Source organism: Pleurodeles waltl, chromosome 4_2, assembly GCF_031143425.1.
Source record: "Pleurodeles waltl isolate 20211129_DDA chromosome 4_2, aPleWal1.hap1.20221129, whole genome shotgun sequence".
Taxonomy (NCBI): Eukaryota; Metazoa; Chordata; class Amphibia; order Caudata; family Salamandridae; genus Pleurodeles; species Pleurodeles waltl.
The window spans coordinates 357,750,086-357,773,692 of NC_090443.1; the positions used below are offsets into that span (position 1 = coordinate 357,750,086).

General features: G+C 42.0%; 1 long non-coding RNA gene across 1 annotated transcript in view; it reads left to right on the forward strand.

Moving 5' to 3' along the window:
• The first annotated feature begins 8,562 nt into the window (after positions 1-8,562).
• The window catches only part of LOC138292704 (uncharacterized), a 195,304-nt gene continuing 180,259 nt past the window's right edge, over positions 8,563-23,607 (forward strand). Inside the window, exon 1 of the long non-coding RNA XR_011202763.1 lies at positions 8,563-8,752. This is a non-coding gene — a long non-coding RNA (uncharacterized lncRNA). The remainder of the gene's footprint in view (positions 8,753-23,607) is intronic.

Below are 23,607 nucleotides of genomic sequence, written 5' to 3' on the forward strand. Positions count from 1 at the left end.
CTTTACTGCTTTCATTATAGCATTCTCTTTACCTCTCTGTCCTTTTCCTAATCCCATCCTCTCTCCTTTCACTTACTTAACAGAGCCAGAGAACACTGTCTCCCCAAAGAAGTGTACACATAGATAGGAGGGGTGACATGGTAGGGGAAGAGAATTTAGTAGAAGTGTATCAGATTTCACCAGATAGAAAGGTGAAAATCATCACTTTGATTTTCACTTTTGCAGTGAGTGAGAATGCCAGTTAGGACGATACATTAATTTGTTATTGCGAATATCTGACAATGAAAGTTAATTGGAGCTACATAACTGAGGGCTATGTGCATTAATCTTATCTTATTTTATTAACACACACTAGTCCACTCAACATCCTACATGTCACCCTGATCATGCCTTACTTTCAATGGGAGAAACAGTTTGATTATACAGTGAATGCAACATCAAATATAGTTGCAAGACCAAAACAATTTTCAGGGTTGGTCTGGGAGTCTAAAGCAGCCCTGGTAAATATTGTCAGACCAGCCCCATAGTGTGCATATCGAGCGAGCCTGACCACTACAATGGGGCTGAGGGGTTCTCCCTCCCAATAAAATTTGTAAGGCTCTGTCATATTTTTTGTTGCATGCTACATCACATTTTTCATTATATGTCCAATCATATTGGTTTTAAAGCATAGTAAATGATGACCTTACAGTGCACCAGGATACAGCAATCTTTAATTTAATGATTCAATTATTCCCTCACCATCACCCTCTAGCAGTGCCTCTTATCTCTCCATATCCACTTTCTCACATGTATACCATTTGTTTTATAGTGCCTCTCTTATCGGTGTAGGATGTTGGAGCACTTTAAATCACACACACATACAGAGACGATTAATCATACATGTGTAAATTAGTGTACAGAAACTGTTAGATAAGACAAAGGGAACTACAAGGTGTAAGATTCACGTCATGCACACTGGTAGGCATTTTTAAGAGTTGTTGGTCTGGGGAAGCATAAACTAAGGATTCTGAACGTAACACTGTGGTTAGGGTTGACTTTACTAATAACAATTTATTTCTACCCAAACAAACCATTTTTAGCAAAATTAGGACAATCAAAGACTGGGAAAAATACATAACTTCTAACCTGTATCATACAGTTTGCATGCCGCTCTTTGATGGCAGTTCACAGTTCACTGTGCTAGATTATTGTAATTTATGAACTGCACAGTAACAAATTATCTTTTTGACAAAAGAAGTATCCCACTAAGCACTGCACATAAAATACTGCACTGTGATCTGCATAGTGCACGTTCTATGCAGCACGCATATTAACCCTCTGTGCTACTTTAGAAAAGTGAAAACTTCCAGTAGAAAAAACGTCATCTCTCAGCAGCAGGTACCTTAATCACCCGAATTATCTTGGCACTTTTATTGTTGCCTGAAAACTGTTGGATGTACAAGAAACTTTGAAGTGCTTTTAAAAATGCTGCACTTCTACAAAACCAGCTCCCCAGTAACAGAATCGGTTCCCCAACCTTCCAGTCTCCTGGGAAACTCCTGATGCCCGGCACGGCCAGTCCAGCCTTGTCAATTTTACATCCAAGTGGAAAAAGGAATGGTGTCCTCTGCACTTGATAATGCTTCTTTTGATTCTATTCTGCTGGCAGGTGCTGGGGCAGTTTAAACTTTTGGTTGTTTTTGGTTTCCCTCTTTATGAAAGCTTAACATATATTTCAATAGCTAAGATGAGTATGCAATTCATGTTGTTTGGAACAAGGGGAACTGGACTATGACTTGCTCAGGGCATCAAACATTATGAAGATGTTACTAGAACGGAACCAACATTATGATAACCTGGGAACAGAAATAAGGAGAAGAGCTTTTGGAAAGTGGGGAGACTATTCTTTGGCAATGACCGCTAGAAACTTAGTAGCCTGATAACTGATGATTTGGCATTGACGTCTGAAATAATTTATTTTGCACTCTGAAACCATCACATATTTGTGGATGTAATCCAACTTAATTTTTGAGTGGTGTATTTTTGTGTTTAAAGTATTTTTAGGCTTTGTCATATTGTTTGGAAGATTGAATCAAAGTTCAGACCTCTCATAATATACCTAAGATTTTGGTAGCAATGTAGCTATCACCTTTTTTCTATTGCTGATAGCTATCATCAAAACCAAATTAAAATGACTTAGACTTAAAGATTTGAGGAAAACTGTGGATGCCCAATCCCTTCAGGGGTGTAGCTTGGACAATAAGATGGGAGGGGTGCAGCCTTCAAATTTCCCAACAACCACGCTGGAATATCTTATTGAAACACAACACATGAGAACTTGTCATGGGTAGCGAAATGGTCAGTGGAAAGAGAGAAATGGGCAGATTTAATGGGCGCTTAAAACACATTTGTCAAACTAATCATCTTTTTGTAAGGTCTTTAAAGAAGTGACTATAATATGCGGGTGTGGGGTGTGTGTGTGTGTGTGTAAAAAAATCCCAGGTGAAATCTGACAAACACGTCACCATACCCAACTAAAAGCACTTGCACCTAACAATTTAGTACAGACAAAAAATTTGTAGGGGAGTGTAACACCTAAAACACCCTCCAGAGCTATGCCCAAGAATCTGGCCTTCATAAGAATACATTATTTTGATTGCACTGATTGGGCATTGAGTTTATTGTGTGTGATTACTCCTTCATATTCTTATTTTGGAGTCTACTGCCATTTTCTGAAGTAAGCCTTAACTGTTCACCTGCAGTAGACTGCTTATCCTATTGAAGTTCAATAGCATCAAAGGTCCCATTGCATTAACTGAAAATGCAGTCTGCGCTATGCACACCACCCAGTAACAATGAAGTACCTCTGTACACTGAGAAGAGAACTCATCCATGATCTCTGTCTTTGAGGAGGCAACAGCCCAGCCCTTTGGCATTTCTGCATGATGTGGCTGTACAAAAGAAGTGTTTGCTGTCAATCACCTGAATTAAATAGCTAAGCATGTGCATGGCTTAGAACTGACAACACTTCAATGAAACACTCTACATCTACAGCCAAAGGAGGAATATCTGATCCAAAATACCCCAAATGTTGATCATTCGTTCATTTCTTAGAAAGCACTGCATTGTGGGAATTCTTTCTCAGTACAGTCAGCGAGGTTCTGAAACTCACTCTCACTATGAAGAAGGATAAGTAACAAGCATCATTCAGAATGGAAACTTATCATTGCAGAGTTATTATTACTCAACCACCCACAAAATGCTTGTTGTGTGAGGCACTGTACAATTGCTACAGTATCACACGATACACTCAGATGTGGAAATTACATGAGCCAGCAAGGACCCTCGTTAGTTATCAAAGGTGAGCTCTACAAAGTAGACACTTGTACCATGACAAGTAATTAAAAATAAGACTACCAGTCTTTGTTTTTACGGATTTTTACAGGTAAATACAGACAGAAAACAATGTGTTTCCTGACTGTATTTATTTTTTTTAAAGCAGAAAAAAAACTGAAAATTGTGCTTTTTGTGCGAGTCTCTTCATGCTATCTTTCATGAATTCCAGGCAAAAGCTGCATAACAAGACAGCATAGGGAAGTTAAAAACATGTTGATAAATCCTTATATACAGGCATATGTTAACATATATGTGTATTATTATGCTAATATGCACCTGAGGGTGTAGTGTTTTGTTATATGTAGCTGGTTCAGTTGCTAAAAAGCAATAAGCATCCACATATGAGTGCATATAAGAATTAAATAATTATGGAAATATACTGTTTTATGGCTCCATTTATTCTCAAAACACGACATAAATATAAATAAATAAAAATACGATGCCAAGAAATAAGTATGGATAAATACAGCTGGAAATGTTACAAAATAAATACCTTAACACCGGAAGCCCTCATGAAATATGTAGCAGCCCACCCTTGAGGTGATATACATAAACTGATGTTTTTACCATTCTGCATGCCTCCGATCCTTTACCAAACTATGGAGAATATGCAGTGCTGAATTTTAAAAGAATAAGTGCAGGGCTCACAGTTTTCCTCAAAAACCCAAAGCTGATTCTACTCAATATCGACCTTAGAAATACCAAGGCAATCTAGTCTTAATTCCACCCCACGCCTCTGGCATTCTTTGCCATAAACTTCCTGGCCCTTTAGCTCACTCTTGCACGTTCTTTTTCATCCCTGCTCTCTGTCTTTGTCACTGTTTTTTCACATTTTACTTCTTCCTTCTTCCCTGCCTCTCTCCCCCTTGCTCTGGGTTAAGGTCTGATAATGGAAAATATGTCCCAGTCCCAAAAAAATGACTGCCTGTGGGCTCAATCTGTAACCACTGGGTCAAATTACGCACCGCAAATATGAAATACCTAACCAAAATACACTGAGTTAGTAATATTTAATGTATATCGCTCATAGGCGACAAACTCCAGCCTCCTAAGACTGCAAAATGTGTTTCTCTTCAGAAGCTAAAGCTCTTCCAGTCGGGCCAAATCAGGATCCGGGATGATTCAATGCCATCAATTCCTTCCAGTTGTTGCCTCCACGGAGTCAGTGAAATCTATAACGTTTGTCCACTTCTTTTAATTGTGTTGGATCGGGACCACAACTCCTACAATGTGCTGAGCTGTTAAATGGAATCTCGGGAGTGGAACAATGTGCCCCGGTGACATGGACCCATTTGGTGACCTTGGGTTTGTGCGCGGCCCTTTTCTGTCGGGATCTTGTGAGGGGAAGGTCCACCTGCCTGTCATCCGGGCAAGCGCAGTCTGGAAAGCGGAGTGTATCAAAAAAACACCTTTCCCACACCAGGACAACCAGATAAAATAATGTTCCATCACCTGAAAGTCTTCGGGGACGGGACGAGAATGGCAATTGGCTAATGTAATAATCAGCATCTTCTCAGTCGAGCTAGTGGGGGAAACGGACTCGTTAAAACATACAACTCCGAGCCCCTTTCCACTGAGAAAGTAGTTACCAAGACTGACCGTTTAGTCAGCACATAAACAAATCTGGCATACAGGTGACTGAAAGGCACTAGGACCAATCAGATGTCGAGTCACCTCTGGCACTCTCTCTAATCTATCCAAAAAGCAGGGAGGATCGTTCGCATCATCAGCCAATATGCATGCGTTCTACAGTGACTTCACATCTGACACCTCTCACTCCCATTCGGGATCAAACCATCCACTGGTGCCCAATCGTTTCAAGGAGAAACCCAAGGATTTAGAGGTAACGGGTCAGACCGTTGCCCAACGAAGATTTAAAAATGCAAAGACCCTTTGTAGCCCTCGATTTTCAGTCAAACATCATTCTTTTGCGGTAGCTGTTTGCACGACAGGACCACATCACTAAAATAAAATAGGTTTAAGCGGTCCCCATCAGGAAGAGTCATCTACCCTACACCAGAAGCATGCCCCAGTGACTCAACCAAATATCATTTTTGCTCTGAGTTGTGGACTGTGGGGTGAGGCCACGTGTCTGCGGCTCTGCTTAGGCTTGGCAAATGCACATGCATGTTATGGGGGTTTAAATGGCGATGATTCTGCATGCATGTTTCATGATTGAATAACGTGATGTGATTACTGCTGATGTATTTAGCGCCTAACTTAATAACAAAGAGACAGGCCACTTCTCCAGAGACCGATTTTAACAAGGCGAGAGCACTATTTGCTTCACGAGTCAGTTCGTATCAAGGTTGGGATTTGTAGCAGGCCTGTCTCTTCGTATTCTTTCAATGTATTTTATTTTTACGTTTTTCAGATTGTTTTAATTAAAGAATGTGTATGATGTCACGATTCTTGAACTCCTTGGTTGCTCTCCACCGAAATAAAATAAATTGGTTAGGGAGGACTTAAATACCTATTGCTTGAATAAGTATCGTACACAGACCTTGCTACCAGTATTTGAACGTTTGGTGATAACACTTTGGGGCAGATTAATGAAAATTGGCACTCTTTTCTAGCTCCCCTTAGTGCCTCCTTAACTCCACAATGTGTGCGCCGTATTTAATATACGGCGCACCATGGCAGTGGATAGAAACTAGCATCATAATTGTTGATGCTAGTTTGGCGCTTTGCAAGATTAGTGTCAAAAATCCTGATCCTGCAAAGTCCATTGTAAACAATGGTGTGCCTTCTTCTAATGCCTGCTCTACGTAGGCGTTAAAAGTGCTGAAAAAAATGATGCAAAGAAATCTCTTCGATTTTTGTTGTTGTCATTTTATCAGTCTCCCTAGTGAGGGAATGCCCCCTTTGCATACATTATGCCTGGCGCTGGCATAATGTAGCTCAAAGGGTTACCAAGTGGCGCAATACATGCATTGCACCACTTTGTAAATTTGGCACTGTTATTTTAGCCTCATTGGGCCACATTAGTGTAAAAAAATTATGCTAATGTGGCACAAGGAGGCGCTAGGGGGGAGATTTATAAAAAGTAGCACTGCACCTAGCGCAGCACCACTTTTCTAGCACCCCTTAGCCCCCCCCTAATGTCACCATGTGTGCGCTGTATTTAATATACAGTGCAACATGACAGTAGTTAGGGGACCAGTGTCAGAATTTTTGATTCTAGTTTGCACTTTGCAGGATTAGTGTTAAGAATGTTGACACTAATCCTGCAAAGCCAATTAAGGCCCATTGTAAACAATGGTGTGCCTCATTTTAACGCCTGCTCTAAGCTCAAGTGCTGAAAAAAGTTACGCAAAGAAATCTCTTGGATTTCTTTGCGCCATTTTTTTGCCCCCATACTGGGGGAATGCCCCCCTTTGCATACATTATGCCTGGCACAGGCATAATGTAGCGCAGAGGGTTACAAAGAGACACAATACATGCATTGCGTCACTTTCTAAATTTCAAATTTCAAATTCAAATTCAAAATTTGGCGCTGCAATTTTAGTACCGTTGGGCCACATTAACATAAAAATAATTACGCTAATGTGGCGCAAGGAGACACTAGGGGATCTCAAATCAGCCCCTAAGTATTTCCCCCAAAGTAAGGCTGTTCAGTTTTTAAGCCACTAGGAGAGGAAAGGCTGGGTGTTGCATGGCAGGTTCCAACATGGCACACTCAGAGGCCCAGATCTCATCTGTGCAACTGGTGAAGTGGTTCCGGGGCCCAGTAAACCCTGAGTATTTCTGAATTTTCACATTTCTAACAGGGGCCCATAACACATGGGTTACCCCACTGGGCACTCTCATTTCTGTAACTCACTGCATCGTGCTGAACCTTGCCGCTGAAAGTAACAAGTCTTGAAATAATTCAAATGCCAGGTTTTCTCACAGTGCTTTCAGGTGCACCGTAAAAATGAGAACGTTGTTACTGAGGTAGTGTAACAGGCACTGTGTGCGGTGACATGCATGAGCAAAATTGCAAAAAAATACTTTGATTGCAATATCTTGAATAAACCTGTGCTGACTTTAATAATAGTTGTGACGTGTGCAGCCCTCACTAGCGCATTTAGGTGCAGATTTAGGAAATGTGATGCAGCACCTAATGCAGCGGCACTTTTCTTGCACCCCTTAGCCTCCCCTACTGCCACCATAGTAGTGCCGTATTCAAAATACGGTGCACCAAGGCGGTAGTTAGGGTGACTAGCATCACAATTTTTTACGCTAGTCTAGCGCTTTGCAGGATTAGCATAAAAAATGATGATGCTAATCCTGCAGAGCACCCAGAGGCCCATTGTAATCAATAGCAGCCTCTGTTTAACGCCTGAACTTAGCAGGCATTAAAAATTGCTGATAAAAATGGCACAAAGTGCACCATTTTTATGGCCCCCCATAGCGCTGGAATTCCCCTCCTTGCATACATTATACCTGCGCAGGCATAATGTGGTGCAAAGGGTTACAAAGTGGCGCAATGCAAGCATTGTGCCACCTTGTAAATATTGCGCAGCATTTTTCCCCTTCCAACGCCACATTAGCATCTAAATAATGACTCTAAAGTGGTGTTGGAACGACGCAAGACCAGCATAAATTTGGCTTTAAGTATATGTGTAAAGCTGGGCATAAAAAGATAGCATGGCTGGTTAAGTTACCGGTGCTCAAAATCCCCAACCCAGAAGGCGGAAAGGCGGAGCCAGTCCTACTGGATTTAAGTCTATGAAATGCACCTCACACAAAGAACCCAGTTGGAGCTTAAGTGACTGCCCTATCTCGTTGGAAGAAACGCACGAAAAAAAAATCGTGTTTCAGAATAGAAACCGTAGGGTTTGAGATTTGGAAGACATAAATATTTCAAATAAATTGTTAATTATGCACCTGTGGGTGCCATAAGAGTTTCAACACTATGACAAAAGTAGAGCCACAGGAAAAGGGGGTAAGAGAAGAAAATTGGGTGCCTGGCTGGGTAAATGAAGGTTCCAAAACCCCACCCACTTGTCTCTCTGGCAGAATGACTTCAGACCCTGTCTTAGCTCATCCCTGTCACTGTGAGATTCAGTCTCCTGCACTGACGGGGAAGCATCTCATTAGGGCCTAACTCAGACCCAATAGAAAGGCGGCAGGCGGTGCACCCCAGCCAATGGAAAGGCTCCCGAGCCCCCACGTGGCCCTGCCTCCCCTGCCTTTGGCAGACACTGTATTTAGTTCATTTCAGGACTGCAGAGAGTGCGTCTGGGCTGCGTGGTGCACAAGTGGCTGCCTTTCAGGCTGATTTTTTAGGAAGATTGTCCACATTCCTGCCGTATCGATGGCGATCCTGCACCATCCCAAAGACCCGCATCCCCTCTGCCAAGCAGAGGAAGGAGTGCAGCCAGAAACAGTGAGTAGCTTCTTCTTTGGTGAAGCCGGGGTGCAAGCATGCAGGGAGCCGATTCCTCTTTGTCAGAACGTGAGTGCTCGGGGTTCGATGTCCCGGGGGATATTTCTATTTGTCCACCACCAACCCCCCTCCGCCTCCATCTGCTTTTCATTAAAAGACGATCACATCCATTACGCCCGTTTCGGGCACAGTGTCCGCTTCCAGGCTGGTTCCCACCATGTACTTATCGTTAGACCAAAAATATTTTTAAAAAACGTAATAGGGACACCCTGGATAGGCAATATTTTCTGATAACCAGATGTTCCCGGTTGTGGGATAAAGCGATAAAGACGGGGATAAAAAATACTTCCCTGACACTACTAAGCTGTGAAAAGCTACTGGGTGGGGCGCTGGGTTCTTAGATTTAGTGAATTGTGCAGAAGGAGTGTCCCCCGCTCCGATTTTTGCACCCATATACCACTGAAGCCAGTAGAGCCAATTATTGTATTATTTATCTCGTGTATTTGTGTGTGTGTGTGTGCGTGTGTGTAGAGAGAGAGATTATATTTTTCATTGATGTGCATGCTCCATTACAGGAGAGGTTTCTGGTGACAAAGTACACAAAGACGGCTTTTCATTATTTGTTTTACTGCATTTTTATTTCAGGTCCTATTAGGTTAAAAATATACGTTTCTTCCACGGGATGTTTATTGAAAACAGTGTGCTAAACACCGGACTGTGCGGTTTGGTTGCAGTTATTAACAGTACCAGATGTTCAGTCAATTATGTTATGCATAAGGTGGAGTTTTTCTGATTTCCATATCAGACACCCATCTGTAGAAAAGAGACGTTTTTCAGATGCCTTCTGTATTTTTCAACTAACAAGGGTCCCTGATTGCAAGTTGAATGTTCGGGCTTTTCTTCGCCTTTCTTGGGGAGAAAGTTGGTTAAACAAGGAGCAGAGATGAGGATGGACAGCATGTTTCGATTCTTTCACTTTTGTGAAGAGTTGTTATGCTTTAAAGACCAGCCATTCAGTGGACGATAACCATACTTCGCAGGAGTAACTTCATTTCTGAATAGCAGTGATAATAATTTTTGGGTATGACATCATCCCAATGAAATATGGGTTTTGAAACCACTGTTTCTCTTTCTTAATACAAGTAACCTAGGAAGTACTGTACCTCTCTATATCTCGCTCTTTCTCTGGCAAACACACACACACATACACACACACACTTCACACACCACGAGTTTACCACGAATGGATGTTACAACTGGAATACAGGTGCACAGTCAAATACAGCTTCTCAAGCATAAAACTACTATTGTTCGAGTAATCTCTGATCACGTTGTGCATTTTTTTTCATTTGCCCGGCTTGAGCAGTTTACTAAAGCAAGGGGTGTAGGCGAGGGAATGTGGGGTGAAATACCGCTGCACGGTGCGTCTTTCACACGAGATCACACCACCGTCTGGTTGCTAGTTGTAATAGTTTTGCACTCACAATAATTCTGGTGCTCGGTTGCTGGATCTGTGTTGCCCGATAAAAGTCCCCTGTGGAAAGATGAAAAGTCACAAACATATGTAGCCTTTTTTTTTTTTACCATGACGCGTTTTTTCCCCCAGCAAAGAGAGTGTTGATGAAGTTTGTGTTGAAACAGAACATAGTGTGCAACAAAGTGGTCACATGGGGACATGTGGGTTCTCAACAAAGCAAATAAATAACCAGTTAATGGGACGCAGACATCAGCGAGCCTGAATACAAAGAACAGGTCTATCTGTTTCACTAAAAACATGGTTTTACATGTCACTCTATTGTTTGAGGGCTTCGTGTATCCACTCGTAAGATGTAATTTTACACACCATTGCATTATGGGCAGGCCACTGCAACTATGTGATTTTGTGGCTGCAGCGTTTTCCGCATAATTTTGGATTCCCCACATAACCCATCATCTGCTGCATAATCTGCAAATTTTAATAAACAAAAAATGCTGTTCCTACCTCAAACGGATCAAAAGTTACTAAAAAGGCAGGAACAAGCTTGCCGCACAGTAGCAGGCCCTCTGTAAAGGTTGACTGGTCCCTTTTCTGCTGCTTATTGCTGTATTTAGGTGTTAAACTGAAACTGTGTCAAGACATTGTTAACCTGTTGAAAAATGCCTAAGTAAGGAAGTAATATTGTCACAAAAAGTGACACAATATGCCGCACAATTATAAATAATTCACTTCTGCTATCACTAAGTGTTGTCTAGTTGCCTTTGTCTCTAAACAACACAAAGTTTTCAGTAGCGCCACATATTATCGGGTTGTTAATATCACCAGCTCTTCGGTAATTGTCATTATCTCTTTAAAAAACTGTCATTTGTGAATATCTCAACATATTGTGCAGTTATATCAACATTTGCGCAGCAGTCTGTACTATTGTCAATATCAGTAAATATCACGTGGTTGTCTGTCTCACCAAGTGTCGTGGTTGTCATTGTTGTCATTTGGTGTCTGCACGTTATGCGATTTGTACATGTTTCTGCTACTATCACAACTTTTTTTGGTGCTTCTGTAGTCTGTTTCCCCAAATAGCCCGTTTTCTCTATCTCAAAATATGAAGAAGTTAGTTGCATGTTTGAAATCGTGTACATATATGCATCTTTAAATATCCTGAAGTTAGTTGCCTGCATCATTATACCATGTCCTTGCACATATGACAAATGACAAAATGATCTGCAGTTCTCCTTTTCACTGTTTAGTTGCCTTCAATATAGTTTGTGCAGTTGTGTGTATCACCCAATATTATGCAGAAGTCGGTGACTCTGCATATGGTGAATTCCTGTGCTGTGAAACTGTATGTTGTTGTGTGACTGTATTACGAATGTTGCATAAGTGTGATTTTTGGGATTACTAAATATTACGTGGGCCCCTGATTCACAACATGCTATACAGTTGGCAATGTCTGAAGCGCTAAACAATCAGTTGTGTATGTCTAAATCTCGTGTTTTAATGCTTAAAACCCTAGATATTGTGTAGTTGCAATTTTCGCTAGTAGCGTGGCGTTGTTTGAGTCACTACATATGTTTAGTCAAATATAGCATGAAAAATTAAGCACTGCCGTTTATCAACAAATTAGCAAAGATGTATGGCAATCCATAAGGTGCTTCTTGCTGTGGCAATAAATACGATGCATTTGTCGATGTCCCCAAATACCATGTAGCTGCCTGCTTCACAACGTTCATTGTAGTTGTCTGTATCACTAAACACCGCGTACTTCGGGTTCTCTGTATCACTAATTATTATGTGCTTTCTGTATGTTACCATTTTATATAGCTACCATTCTGTCACTAGTTACTCTAATGAATCTATAAATGTTCTTTCTAAATTACCTGTAACACCATATACTGCAAGTACCTTTTTTCTCTAAATAACTCACTACCATGTAGTTATGTTTATCATGAAATTCTAATTTGTTTTCAGTTTTTTCATCACTAAACATTGAGGAGCGGCCCTTCAATATATATTGCATTCGTCTAGATCAGCAACTATTGTGCATTTGTGATCTCACTAAATAGTCGGTTGTGCATATTAGGTGGTTTTTGGTAGTTTTGCATGAATCATACCATTTATTCTGTAGTTCTTTGTAACAATAAAGCTCGTTTTTTTTTTTTTTGTCGTAGTTGCCTGTACCACTAACGCTCGTGTGCTTGTCTGTGCCAATCTCCTCAAATGCCCTTTAGTTTGTGCACCCGGAAGGAACACCTGCAGTGGTTTTAAGGAGGACTTGGTGTGAATGTGCAGATTTTCCGTCTCCGAGTGCCATCTTTTCTTGCCTCTTTGTCCTCGCTCTGCCTCCACCTCCCCCAGCCGCCGCCCACCGCGCGCCCAGACACCTGAAGGCGAGACATAATGACCAACAGAGCACCAGCCTGTCTGGAGGACAGCCAGTTTTTTTTCCTGAACAATCAAAGGCCCGCACGCAGTGCACTGCCAGCCTTTTCTTCCTCCTTCCCGGCTGCGAGCAGTGCGGTGATGGAAGTCTGCGAGAAACGCGGAAGGGCTCGAGACAGCAATGCCCCCTCGTCGCTGGGCGTGCACGAGGTAAATGAGAGGCCTTGTCATTACTTCACTTGCCCAAAGCACGCACGTGCACGTCAGCAATAAAGAACGGAGAACTTCTTTCAATTGCAAAGGAGTAGTTGCGTTACCAACAATAGTCCGAGAGACATATTAAACAACGTAAGACATGTACCAGATGGCTATCTATCATACACACTATGGTCAGGCCCTCTGGAATTGTCCATCATAATGCGGCACATTTAAAAAAAATAATTACTTCATTATTTTGTAACCTGTGCATATGTTCACGCTGTCTTGGCAAAGGTTTCAACTCATTGGTTCCAGATTAACACCCAACTAGAGCAATAAGCAATTTAGCAGTGACTTGTCAATATTAGCGGCAATATGCATTGCCGACTTTTTAGTAACTTTTGATCCATTTCAGCTAGAAATAATTTGGTGTTAAAATCTTAAAAATATGCAGCAGATGATGGCCTATGTGGCAACTGTGGCTAGTCAATAGTTATGTGGAAAACGTGGGGCTGCAGAATCGCATACTTCCAGAGACCCTGGCTGCGGCTTTACAATTGTCTCAAGAGATTCTAGAGCAGTGGTCTCCAAACCTTTTAATGCCGGCCCACCAGCTGAAAAATAAAAATCACTGGGGCCCCCCTCAGAATTTTTCACAATTATTTTATAAAGATGGCAATGTTTAAATATATCTAAACCTATTTAAACATTGCAGTTAGGTACTGTTACTTTTTAAAAAAATGCAATAACATGCTTCTGCCTAAAACAAAGGCCTGTTATCTGTATAATGCTTTTTTTGGCTTGAGTCTGGCGCCCCCCCTGGGGTCACTTGAGGCTCCACTAGGGGGGCCCACCCCCCAGTTTGAAGACCTCTGTTCTAGAGCATATAATAAACCAGAAGTCCGCTGGCTGGGTGGTTTGTAAATTACACCAGAATTTTGAGGCAAATTTAATGGTGAAAAATACAATACTTCTAAGGGCTGCCTCTTTTACACAGGGTAAAATTCACTGCCCTTTTATGGAGAGCAATGACCTTTGAAAAACCGTTTCAGAAATGCTGTTGCCTTCCAGATGTTTGTGTTTGTCCTCAAAGCGTGTTAAAAGCTGTAAAAGAACCACTACTCTCTTAAAATCGTCAGCAGGCTATTCGTTTACTAGGTATGTATTTCATATGTTAGATGTGAAAAATAATATTTGTTACAGACTCCATCTTGATTGAAATCCATAATTCACGTAAATGGAACACTCTCTTTGAATTACTGATAGTGACTTATATGTGAAACCGGTTCAGGCACACACACAAATACAGGTAGATGGATATACAGGCATAGATCAATAGATAGATATTATTTATCTATTAGACAGACAAACGGAAGGATAGATGGATGGCTGGATAGATACTATTTATCTAATTGATGGATGGATAGATGGATGGACGGACGGATGGCTAGATCAAGAGAAGCCTGCGGGGGCATGAAAAGTGGGAAAAGCGAATGACTGATGGTCATACTAAGTGCCTCGATTCCTGTAGGAAGTGCCAGAAGCTTTGTCCAGTCTGCTTTGTGGCACATAGAGAATGGCCGAAGGGTAAACTTTGTCCCAGAGTCCATTAAGCATGGTTCAAGGCCTTGCACCGCACTCTGGGGCAGCGAGACTGAGTTGAAGGTGTGACTGATCTCCGTGATCTCATTGACCACGGCTAAAAGATATGTCCTGTGTGCTCTGTAGTTAGCTGGATGGATCTCGGAGAGTTGGTAGAATGTCATGCCCTGTACACAGAGGGCGGTCATGCCCTCTGGGGCAAAGTGCGCAAAGTGCGCAAAGGCACTGGGGCACTAGGGACACAGCGTAGCATAGGGCCTCACCCAGCCCACCACTAAGGGTTGCAGGTATAGAATAATTTAATGCACTAGTTGAAGTTCACTCTAATAAAGCCCAAAAGAGTTACTAGAAAAACTTTGATCACAGTACTTGATAGTTCGCTACTAAGACGTCAGAGATATGATCTAAAATTAAAAGTGACTAAACCCTGGAGTGTTCATGTCCTTCCATGTGATGTAGACCTATACTGTATAATAGACCTATAATGTGGTGCCCTAATAATCCTCAAGACCAATGTTTGAGTGGTTTAGCGAATTATAAATGTCACCGGAGCGCAAAGGTGGCATTGTAGGATGCATATAGCTTGCTGAGATGCAATTTTAATATTTGTGAATTTATATATTTTTCCACATTTCTCTAAGGTTGAAACCCATAATTTACTGGATCACATCATTCCTCGAATCACAGAGCATAATTCCCAAGGGTGATGTATATATTTTCAGACCACTGCCAATCATGAGGCAGGCATCCTTAATAGGCAATATTGAAAGACATAATTACATTTAACAACGTTTCCAGATTGCAGGGTATATAAATTGGCAACGCACAGACCTAGTAGGTAAATTATGACTGATTAGGAGTGAATGGCTAATTTAGCTGTTAGCCCTCATGGGTTTGACAAAATGAGCGTCAATGAACAAAAGGTAAAATGTTGTAATTTAATAACCCCTCTAATAGCCTTTCGGGTATACTGCCTGGCAGACTGGATGAAATCAGTCATACCTAAGAATAACGTACGTTTTGTGACATTCTGACACGGTAGGGCAGATGTTTCAACACTGTTATTTTCATCTAAACTCCAGTGCTTGGTCCATCACCCACCACATTCCCGCACAGAGGTTTCCTGATTTCAAGGTTTCTCCATTTTCTGAAATTTGCTGTAGGACTGGGTTTTCATTATTGATTGTGTTGGAAGAAGTACTGCCATATCAAAATTTATTTGGGTGGAAATGTGTTGCCCGTTTCAGATGAAATATGACGAGTCCATTGGTCCCTGCACCACTGCTGGTGTGTAAGAGCCCTACGTGGACATTCTTTCAGCCATATTGAAGCTTACCACCATTGTCGAATAGTTATTTATATATATCTATATATGTGTGTGTATATATATATATATATATATATATATCTCACCTAAAAAAACAAAGCTTACAGGGATGTTGTAGTTAGGTTCTGAATTTACTCACACAAAACCAAAGAAATTCAGCAGCTATAGTTACAGTTGTTTCAAGTAACAGTAATTCCCGGCCTAAGGTTACTATAACTCACACCCCCACCATGCACAGTTTTTTCTTCAATAATTTGACTTCTAACGTTTGATGGATATTTTTATTGGCATTATAATAGTTGTCATGAGTGCTGTAATATCTGGAGTAATTAGCAGTGCATGGCGAGGGTGCAAGTTATAGTTACTACAAATAACTGTAATTATAACTGCTGAATTTCTCTGGTATTGTGCAAGTAAATTCACAACCTAACTATAACGTCTTTGTAACCTTTTTTTTTTTTTTTTTCACCTTGTTTTTATTATCAATTTTGAGACACAGCTTAATTATTACAGCATTAAACATATAAGTCTGATATCAATAGGGATAGCCATTAGTCTTTACATTTTCACAACGTTTGAATCAGATATGTGCCGATATGTTATTTCCTTCGCTCGGTATCAGCCACAGATAATATATTCTTGTGATTAATGTACTTGTAACATACATACAATTTCTTGTATTTCTTTTAGTCCTCAACAGTGCCTCAGATAACCTTAAGTGCAAATACACAAAAAAAAAAACACATATAACTTCAAGATATAAAGGATGGTCGGGAGGCAGAGTAGCAGTGGTCGAGCCGAGAAGCGGCCCATCATAGGGAGTAGCAGATGAGTGTCCTAGATATATCACATTGTTAAACGGTAAAGTGCACTATGTTTGGAAAAGATGTAATGCTCGTATGCGGGTGGGGCATGCAAACAGTGGCAAGCCTTGTGAAAGGAAGTGGACCTCAAATAAAATCAAAGCCTTTCCTAATCTCTTCCATTATGTCTGGCATGCGCTTCATTGTGAATGCTTGCCAAAAGTGAGCATGCCATTATGATATAGAAGGAGCCTCTGGTTTCTTTCAGGCTGCCACTAATGCCATTTTCACTGCCCCCAGGCATAACCACAGAATAGAGCTGTCACCAATTGTTTAGTTTTTACGGTTTGGGGAACAGAGGCCTAGAAGCACTATTTCTGGGCTACACTGTATTGGGTATCCTAAGATTTCTTTGATTTGGGTTAGTATTTCCATCCAATATGGCCGGATTGTCGGACAGTCCCACCATATGTGTTGGAAATCTCCTAAAAGGCGCATTCCCTCCAGCAACGATCCAATGTATTCGAAAATATTTTTGGTAATTTTGTGGGGTATAAATACCAATCATAAAGCATCCTTGTAGTGTGCCTCTCGCAGGCCTATCGATCGATTACATTTCATTATATCTGCCCATAGTCTCTGCCATTGCAACCACAGCAATCGGTTTCCCTAGAATGTCTTCCCAAAATGTAACATAGTAACCTTTGGTTTTTTAAGTGAATTTCTAAGGTTTTTTAATTCTGTTTCCTAACTATAACAAACCTGTAGCCTTTGTTTTTTTCAGTGAATTTCGATGTTTTTTTTTACGTAAAGTAATTTTCATTACTATACGTTAATCCAACCCCCATTGTGGCCAGCTCCCCTAACCAGGGTGTGAGAATAGGTGTGAGAGGGTGTCTCTGGGTGTGACAAAGGCTGTGAGAGTGTTTCTGGGTGTGAGATTGGATGTGAGAATGAGCACTTTGTTCTGGTTAGTCAGTAAGTGCTACCTGCTTGAATGAATGGCCAGTGTGGGGAAAGTGGGCCCACGTGGCCCCTCTCCCCTGGCTGATTTTGACCCTTGGGACCCCATCCCCGGGCCTTCATTAAATGAAGTAGGGGGCCTCACGGCCCCCTCTCCTGGCTGATTTCAGCACCAGGGAGTCTATCCCCCAGGCCTGGCCTTAACACATTTTTATTTTATTTTTTGGGGAGGGAGGGCCACGTGGCTTACCTCCCCGGGCCAGTTTGTGACCCAGGGAACCCATCCCCTGTGGCTCAGACATTTTTCTTAGGTGCCCCACAGGGCACCCAGTATGCAATGGGTCTGCTTGGGGGGAGACTGAAGGTCCCCACAGTCCCAGCCGGCTCCCCACCTCCTGCAGGAGCCAGCATTGCTGTCACAGAGAGGGAGCTGCTAAAGATGCAGCTCCCTCTCTGTGCGAGCAATAGTTTCCTCTGTTTGGTAGGGAAACAGAGGAAACTTCAGCTTCCAGCACCCAAGCGTTTGCTCTGACATGGCAGGTCACAGCTCCAGTGCGCACCACAGGACACACCAGGATCTGGCCCCAACCCCAGAGCTAAGGGGTCAGGATGTCTCTACCCTGCCCCATTTCTTGCCTTTTTACCTTTGTTTCTGGGACTCGGCTGAAGCGAGTCCCAAAATGGAGGCCAACACTTCCTTGTTAAAGTGTTAGCAGCCAATAAGATCGCTGTACATGCTGTGTTTTGTGCTGTTCTGTGTAAGGAGTGATGAGGGTGATGTCATATGCTGTACACTGTCTTCTGTAATGATAGAAGTGTGTGGCGTCTTGAACCCTGCCAGTGTAAGGACAGAGGTGCACAGTGCCCTGTCTTGTGTAAGGAGAGAGGCCTTTAGTGTCCTGTGGTCTGTGCGGTCCTATGTGAGGAGAGGAGCGTGTAGGGTCTTTTGTTGTGGGGTCACCTGTGTGAGGTGATATTTGTACTTTCCTTTAAGTCCGCTCCTATATTAGGAGAGGGGTGTTGCCCCCCCCTCTTGTAACAGAAAAGAGGGGTTCTATGCTGGCCTGTGTAAGGAGGGAGGTTTGTTGGGTGCTGTGCGACTCCTTATTTAAATAGTCAGCACTACCGATGACCTTTCTGTTACAGATGTAAAATTCCTTACAGGCTCCGTGTCTGTTCTTTTTCTGGTCTGTGGTCTAGGGCCTAAGTGGCAGTCTTGGGAAGAAGGAGGCTTTGGGTTCGAATTCCTCGGCTTGAGTCTTGGCTTTCATCGGAATTGTGAGATTCTGGAAGATTCAGTAATGCCTGCTTCCCCTTTAAGGCAAAATTCGACACACAAACGCCAATCAGTTCGCAGATGTGAGCTGCTCCAAAAATAATGTATCTTTCAAATATATATTCATATATATATATAACGAAATATGTTTTGCAAGAGGTGTCTTTAAAACAAAACTCGCTAGTGTTTATTTGTGTTCTTTCTACATGGATCATTCCTCAACATAATTTTTGCACGAAATCACCCATTTCGAGTGATTTCTCCTACAATAAAGAAATTGTGCAAATATGTGTGCAGCTCTGCAGTGCTGTGCTGCGCAAATGAGCAAAGATTATGCGCAGGAGCATTTGAATGTGTGCCAGTATTACCGTCAGCCATATTTGCACCACGTATGCCATGCCTACATGGGCTAAAACATGTCTTAGAATTGCTCTGTGTCGCAAAGCTGTGCGAGCCGCGGTGTCTTGCATGAGTTTTGAACTTAACGCCGAACTGCCGAGGGTCAATCGCAATTTTATTGATAATTGAACACATTGTGGCTGGAAATATCATGCAGTTTTGCTTTAGAGGATTGACTTACCTTTTTTAAAATTTGGCGCTAAGATTCAATCTTATGCAAAGTCAGATCCTAGTGACCTCTGTGCTGTTCAGCCCCATTGTATACCCCTTTGAACAAAAGATCACAGGTTTGACTCTATGAAACGTGGGCCTGATTGAAGAAAGGGCCACTGCATCCAGTGCAGCACCACTTTTCTTGCCTGCCCCCCCCTTAGCGTCCCCCTAACGCCCCCAGGTGGTAGTTAGGGGAAATGTTGACGCTAGTCCAGAGCTTTGCAGGATGAGTGTCAAAAATGTTGACGCTAATCCTGCAAAGCCCCTTGATGCCCATTATAAATAATGGTGTGCCTCCTTTTGAAGCATGCTCTGAGCAGCCGTTAAAAGTGCCCAAAAAATATGACGCAAAGAAATAATTTCTTTGCGCCCTTTTTTTGGTCCCCATAATGAGGGAATGCCCCCTTTGCTTACATTATGCCTGGGGCAGGCAAAGTGTTACAAAGCAGCGCAATGCATGCATTGCGCCACTTTGTAAACATAGGGCGGTGATTTTGGCCTCGGTGGGCGGAACAAAAATGACACTAATGTGGCCCAAGGAGGCGTAGGGGCTCTTAAATCAGCCCCGCAATGTCTCAGAAAGCCAAACCTGTCTTGTCCTGGCGGCAACTTTCGGAGCCAAAAAATAAAAAATTGCAGATGGATGTTGATTGGCTTTACTATTTACACAGATTCGTGTTGCCTTCAACCACTTTCTATTGTTCAAATGTCCACATTGAACTTTAGGAAATCTGTCCACAGTACGAAAGCCCCAAAGTGGATTGTGCACATAAGTGAAAATGCCCATAGCGAATGACGGATACGAGAATGCATTAGCCTGCGGCGCTACTGCCTATGAATCCCAGCTCCGTCCCCATCCCCACCCTTGTCTCCAGTGGACGAGAATTGGGAAGCATGACAAAAGTCAACTTCCTAAGGTTGGCCCGTGACATCGAATAACCTTCGCTGCACAGAACCACACACACAGATCTGTTTTTCTTTTTTTTTTGCAGTGAACCAAAAGCCTGGTCTGGCGCAGTTTCCATGAGCCTCCTCGGGTCAGACAAGTCCGTTCATGTTTGAGAACTGTACCGTGCAAATCTATATTTTTAGACTGGATAAAACCATACTGGGTATTTTTACTGCCTACACATGTGTTTGATTTGGGGCTTCACCGATCCATCCTGCAAAATCGCTCACATGACGCTTTTAATGGTATAGCAAAAGCAGATGGCCACGTGCTCTTTTCTCATTTAGATGAGATTTTTTGGGGGGGTTTCAATAACTTCTTTCTTTTTGAGCTGCTGGGGAATGAAAGCAGGAGACTATTTTCAATTCTAATTCAGCATGTGCCGGGGAAGGGCCGGGGCAGGAATCAGAGAGCCCATTGTGGGGCGGGAGCATCAATCCCGCCTTTGTCTTAGACGCTGCCAGCAGGAGCGGGAACATAGGGGGAGATTTCATTAACAGTCGACACTGATGCCAAGAGAAGGCGGCCTTAGCTTCGAACAAATAATTCCACTTATTGTATCTCTGAAATCTTTATTTGGGAGCGAGAAACAATTTGTTCTTTGCCCTGCTAGGAAGGAGGTGAGACAGAGAGGTGGGCTATGTTTCCCTGTTGGTTCCTTCGAAAACATGAGCAACAAGAAAAATGCAATGATATTCTGGAAACGAGAGCCTAAATTTGCCTAATATGTGTGGTGCTTACGCAAATCTTGAAATCCATTTTTTCGTTTTTAACTTCCGGAGTTTTACTAATTGAAAGAACTATCATTGTAACTGTTGCGTAATGTAAGTATTGTGTTACACCTGTATGCCTGTACAAACTGTTCACATATAATGAAGATGTAACCCACATTGTCAAAATCGTATGCGTGCCTAACATATTGGGGGAGGGGGGTGTAACCCACATAATTCTGTGTAACAAAATCATGCAGAATTGCTGCAAAACTCAGTGAGATTATGCAGAATTACACAAGAAGAGTAATTCTGCATTACACGCTATTTCCATTGCGCAAAAATACCCCCTTGCGTCCAAAATGGACAGAAGAACTTATTTTACCGTAAGAAATAGGGCTAAATGCCTCAGAATATGAATAGCAATTGGGAGCAGCTGCTCATGCTCGCTAAATGTGCACTTTGGGTGGGTTTTCCCAACAACTTACTCCCCACATATAGGCCCATTTTCTTAGCATAACGTGTACCCTCACATCCAAAATGGATATGAGGATGCATTTTGCACTAATAAATAGCGATAAATACAAGAAAGCATGAATAGTGAGCATAAGCAGCCCCTCGAGCTAGCTAAATGTGCTCTTGCTGTAAGATTCTTCCCCCCAAATTACTCTCAACTATGCAAGTGGGTGTAATCACATTATTGTTGGTAATTCTGTGTCAAAGAGTAACACAGAATTACCAAAATTACCTAGATTACTCCAGGATAGTTGAAATTTAACACAGGCCTAATAGCATACAAAACAAATATATTCTCTGTGTGCAGGGCTAGGAATTAGTTGAAAGATAGAACATTTTTGTATTGTATTTCTTTCCCCAAATTATTATTTTTTCTTACATTGTACCCCTGCATAACAATCTTGCTAATACTGTACAATTTGGTGTTCTTCATTCTACCCTTTGTACAACATATAAACAGCTAATTTAAGTGTACATTATGTGCTCGTGAAAGTGTAGCTAGTGCAGTTGTAAACTATTGTGAATACCCATTAACACACTCATTTGTGAGTTTACAGTAAATTTGCTTAACTTGTCCTTCGCTTGCTCTTCACAGTTGGTGAATGGGCTGTGGATATTTGTTGTTGAGTTTTACTAAAAAGTTGCCCTTGCAGATACTTTGTAAATGGGGTTTCTTGTCCCATGTAATCAGCTTATTTTTTATTAGTCTTATGAGATCATATGACATTTGTGAATATGTAACGCTTCTGCTACTTAAACCTTGCCTTGGACTTTAATATGACTAGCTCCTGTGCCAACAATTTTCTAAGCTCCAATTAAAATTACATTTTACCACTCAAGTGCACCATTTCTTCTCAAAGCATCATTTTAGAACATTTCTTGCAATCCAGCACCCTCTTGTGGACATTTGTGGTTGTCGTACAAGGCTAGTATCTGCATTGGCCTTAATGCAGCACCAGCCATTTAGCTTACATAAAATTTGCTTAACAAAATATAATATTTTCCTATCTCAAATTAATTGCCTAAGTGCTTCGATGCTCAGCTCTTCTATATAGCCATTACATAAATCACCTACACTAAAGTATACATCATTAATGGATATACTTGTTTTTTAATAGTTTTCCCGCTTTAAGCACTTTGCCAGACAAATGAAATGACATTGTGTAATGGTTCATGTACTACGTACAGATTTTGAAAGCATAGAGTGCAACATTAGAATGTGGAAATGGTTCATTTGGTTCTGCATGACTGTAAGCCCCCATTTCTTTGCGAGGAGTGTTAAGATTTTGTAATGTAGTTTGAAGACTAAGTAGATAGTGACAGGCGCCTATCCCATCCACTCTCAGCACAACACGTTCGGAAAGGAGGTGGAGTGGGACTTCATGGCATGATCAGCATTGCTTGTTGTGTGAGTAGGCCCCTACATATTTAGACAGATTCCTCAGTGGTCAAGCCAGTTAATAATAAAAACTGGTTGTACTTTAGCATAGGCACCTTTGAGCTTTTTGGCATTGAAGACGGGTTAAATTGGCACATGATGAATAGGGCACCGGAGGCATTGAAGTGTCACGATAAATTATTGTTTTTTACTTTTGTGCTACAACTACCGGCTCTCCTGAAGAAGAAAACTGTCATTATATTTACCGCCTTGTCTTGGCACAGCGTGCATCGCCTCTTCCCTGCTCCCCTTGCACTGTCTCTTGACTGTGTACCTCTCAACTGCTGTGTCCAGTTCTGCTCCCTCATCACTCTCTGTCCCCTCTCCTTCCCACGTCTCCTTCACTTGTGTCTCGATCTAACCCGCACGCCTGCCTGCGCATGTCTTGGTTGCTTTTGCCAAGATTTGAGAGCGAGGCAGGAGTGGGGCCTGAGACTGGCTGCGTCCCTGGGCGCCCGGGTTGCCCTCTCTATCTGATGTTTGCTAATCCAGGTTTGGACACACTTGCCAAAAACAGACAGGCCTGGTGCTGGAATTATGGCACATGGTTTTTGTTAAAACCTGTAGTGTCCTATGGATGTTCTGTATTCCACCCTCCATTGACG